This window comes from Perissodus microlepis, chromosome 7 (assembly GCF_051167445.1).
Source record: "Perissodus microlepis isolate ML-2025 ecotype Zambia chromosome 7, ASM5116744v1, whole genome shotgun sequence".
NCBI lineage: Eukaryota > Metazoa > Chordata > Actinopteri > Cichliformes > Cichlidae > Perissodus > Perissodus microlepis.
The window spans coordinates 31,525,116-31,529,669 of NC_140467.1; the positions used below are offsets into that span (position 1 = coordinate 31,525,116).

At 41.6% G+C, this 4,554-nt stretch overlaps 1 pseudogene; it reads left to right on the forward strand.

Moving 5' to 3' along the window:
* Positions 1–3,164, forward strand: part of LOC146383415 (tripartite motif-containing protein 16-like) — a 6,374-nt pseudogene extending 3,210 nt beyond the window's left edge.
* The last annotated feature ends 1,390 nt before the right edge of the window (positions 3,165–4,554 follow it).

The following is a 4,554-nucleotide window of genomic DNA, read 5'->3' on the forward strand; positions in this document are numbered from 1 at the left end:
TGAGGGACACTGAGAAAATATTCAGTGAGCTGATCCTCCTCATTGAGAAAAGAAGCTCTGATATGAAGCAACAGATCAGATTCCAGCAGGAAACTGAAATAAATCGAGTCAACGAGCTTCTGGAAGAGCTCGAGGAGGAACTCAATGAGCTGAAAAGAAAAGATACTGAACTGGAGAAGCTCTCTCACACAGAGGATCACACCCAGTTTCTGAATATGTTTCCACTGCTCTCAGATCTCAGTGAATCTTCAGAGTCACGATGTCCCACAGCCCGTCCTTTGCTGTATTTTGGGGATGTGCTGGCTGCTGTGTCAGAGGTGAAAGATAAGCTACAGGGCGTTCTTCAGAGGGGATGGCAAAAAGTTTTGCGGACAGTGATTAATGTGGATGTGTTGGTACCACAACCAGAGCCCAAAACCAGAGCTGAATTCTTAAAGTTTTCAACTCAGCTCACACTGGGTCCAGACACTGTAAACACGAGGATGTTGTTATCTGAAGAGAACAGAAGGGCAACATTTGTTAGTAAAAAAACAGGCATATCCTGGTCACCGTGAAAGATTCATGAACAGGTCTCAGGTCCTGAGCAGAGAAAGTCTGACTGGACGTCACTACTGGGAGGTAGAGTGGAGCGGGTTTGGTATGTACGTAGCAGTCGCATACAAAAGCATTATGAGAACAGGAGATGAAAGTGAATTTGGAAATAATGATAAGTCCTGGGCGTTAAGGTGTTCTTCCAGTCACTATGAATTAAGTCATAAAAGAGTATGTGAATGGTTTTCAGGTCCTCAGTCCTCCAGAATAGGAGTGTACCTGGATCACACAGCAGGTGTTCTGTCTTTCTACAGCGTCTTTGACACCATGATTCTCCTCCACAGAGTCCAGGCCACATTCACTCAGCCGCTGTATGCTGGACTTAGAGCTTATCATTTCTTGGGTGCCGACTCGTCTGCTGTGTTTAGTGTGCTGGAGCAGATGGACACTGTTACAGAACGAAGAATCAAATTACAGCATTTACATTTATGTTAGACTACTTTTAATTAACTGCTTTAGCCCACTTACAATGAAAATTTAAAAAAAAATCTAGTCATTGACCTGTGTAGCATGTTAACACTATTGGAAGTAAAAATAACTTGAACTCCAATTTCGAAAACATAACTTTCTTTTTTCTTTTTTTTCTTTTTTTTTTTTATAAAGCTCTGACTTGTATTATGAGTATGAGTCTGTGGTCTGGGAGAGAGTCCTGTCTGCAAAATATAGTACATAATGACCAATGCTGGGCAATTAATTATATAGTTACTTCTTCAAAAAAGTAACTCAGTTTGGCAAACAACAAAGTTTTTTGCAGCTATTTTTTTTAAAAAGCAGCCAAGGCGTTTTTAAATAAACATTTCAAACTATATACAGAACAATCAGCTGTTATGCATCAAATTTGATGCCACACAAATTATTTGTGCCACTCCAAAAAATAATTTCTGTCCACTATGAGATAAAGGAGAACAACAGCCTGATACCTGCAGGCCTGACAACAGGAGATGTGTCACTCCTGTAACACCTGTAACATTCAGCAGTCGCCTCATTGTTCTGACACACACAACAAAACTATTGACTACACTACACACTAACTACACAAGATTTGCGCTAAACGTCTCAAATCTCTCACATCTCAAAGCACCGCCGTCACTCCTAAAACTTCCCCCCGTTTCTTAACAACTAGATGCCACGTTGCCATATCATTTTTTGATTGGTCGACATGGTACTTTTTTAGACGAATAGGAAAGGGAGAGGGGGGTGGAGTTTGTTTTTGCTCACAGGCTTTCGAGCCTTTTTTCTTATAAAACGCCGTTTTTTACCGTTTCTGCCCGCAGTAAATATAAACAACGATTGTATTCAGGAAGAAAAACAAACATTGCAGATATTTTGGTGTCACTTGGTGTTCGCTCGCTCTGTGGTAGAGTATCACTTCCTGTTCCTGCTCAAACACAGTGGTGTTTCTGAGTAGCTTATTTGCTTAGCAATTTAATTAACAACTTTTAAATACATTCTTCTTTCATAGTATAATCTTCACGTGCTTCATCCGAAGCACACTTTCTGTGTACTCACTACCTAATTTATAGCCAAAGTATTCACTCACTGTCTCTGTACTGTTTCGCTAGCTTAGCTTAGCTCATAGCCGACTCGTTAGCACCATGGCTACTTCACCTGTCCCTCCTGCACTTTCTTGCTCATTGTGTCAGATGTTTAGTTACTCCTCGGCCTCCTTTAGCAGTAATGATATCTGTAATAAATGTAGCATATTTGCAGCTCTGGAGGCCAGGATTACTGAATTGGAGACTCGGCTTCGCACCCTTCATTCACCCGTAGCTAGCCAGGCCCCTGTAGCTGGTGCAGCCGAAGATAGCGTAGGCCCCGCTAGCTGTTCCCCGGCAGACCCCAAGCAGCTGGGGAAAGAGGGCGGCTGGGTCACGGTGAGGAGGAAGCATAGTCCTAAACAGAAGCCCCAGGTACACCACCAACCCGTTCATGTGTCTAACCGTTTTTCCCCACTCGGTGACACACCCGCCGGGGGTCAAACTCTGGTAATTGGTGATTCTGTTCTCAGACATGTGAAGCTAGAGACACCGGCAACCATAGTCAATTGTCTTCCAGGGGCCAGAGCAGGCGACATTGAAGGAAATTTAAAACTGCTGGCTAAGGGTAAACGTAAATTCAGTAAAATCATAATTCACGTCAGCAGTAATGACACCCGGTTACGCCAATCGGAGGTCACTAAAATCAATATTGAATCGATGTGCAACTTTGCTAAAACAATGTCGGACTCTGTAGTTTTCTCTGGTCCCCTCCCCAATCAGACCAGGAGTGACATGTTTAGCCGCATGTTCTCCTTAAATTGCTGGCTGTCTGAGTGGTGTCCCAGAAACGATGTGGGCTTCATAGATAATTGGCAAACCTTCTGGAGGAAACCTGGTCTTGTTAGGAGAGACGGCATCCATCCCACTTTGGATGGAGCAGCTCTCATTTCTAGAAACATGGACAAATTTATTAAACCCCCCAAAATATGACTATCCAGAGTTGGGACCAGGAAGCAGAGTTGCAGTCTTACACGCCTCTCTACAGCTTCTCTCCTCCTGCTACCCCCCCAAAAACCCATCTCCATAGAGACTGTGTCAGCTTCCAAAAAGACAAAAAACAAACTAAAAACCAGCAACAAACAACTTATACATAAACAATTACAAAGAAAGAACAGTACAGTATCCACATCTGAACCAAAGAGTAAAACAGTGAAATGTGGATTATTAAATATTAGGTCTCTCTCCTCCAAGTCTCTGTTAGTACATGACTTAATAATTGATCAACAAATTGATTTACTCTGCCTTACAGAAACCTGGTTGCAGCAGGATGATTATGTTAGTTTAAATGAATCAACACCCCCGAGTCATTCTAACTACCAGAAACCTCAAAGCACAGGCCGAGGGGGCGGTGTGGCAGCAATTTTTCACACCAGCCTATTAATTAATGAAAGACCAAGACAGACTTTTAATTCATTTGAAAGCCTGATGCTTAACATTGTCCACCCCAGCTGTGAAACTCAGAAACCAGTCTTACTTGTTATCATCTATCGTCCACCTGGGCCTTACAGAGTTTCTGTCTGATTTCTCAGACTTTATATCTAATTTAGTTCTGAGCTCAAATAAAATAATTATTGTGGGTGATTTTAACATCCATGTAGATGCTAAAAATGACAGCCTCAACATGGCATTTAGTCTGTTATTAGACTCAATTGGCTTCTCTCAAAATGTAAAAGAACCCACCCACCACTTTTATCACACTCTAGATCTTGTTTTAACATATGGCATAGAAACTGAACATTTAACAGTGTTTCCTGAAAACCCTCTCCTGTCTGATCATTTCCTGATAACATTTACATTTACAATAATTGATTACACAGCGGTGGAGAGTAGATTTTATCAAAGTAATGTCTTTCTGAAAGCGCTGTAACTAAGTTTAACAATATAATCCACCCACTGTTATCATCTTCAATGCCCTGTACCAACACAGAGCAGAGCAGCTATCTGAACGCTACCCCAACAGAGGTCGATTATCTTGTTAATAATTTCACCTCCTCACTACGTACGACTCTGGATACTGTAGCTCCAGTGAAAACTAAGGTCTCTAATCAGAAGTACCTGACTCCGTGGTATAATTCTCAAACACGTACCCTAAAGCAGATGACTCGTAATCTGGAGAGGAAATGGCGTGTCACAAATTTAGAGGATCATCATTTAGCCTGGAGAAATAGTTTGCTGCTTTATAAGAAAGCCCTCCGCAAAGCCAGAACATCTTACTATTCATCACTGATTGAAGAAAATAAGAACAACCCCAGGTTTCTCTTCAGCACTGTAGCCAGGCTGACAAACAGTCAGAGCTCTGTTGAGCCAACCATCCCTTTAATGTTAACTAGTAATGACTTCATGAACTTCTTCACAAATAAAATTCTTATCATTAGAGAAAAAATTACCAGTAATCATCCCACAGATGTAATATTATCTACAGCTA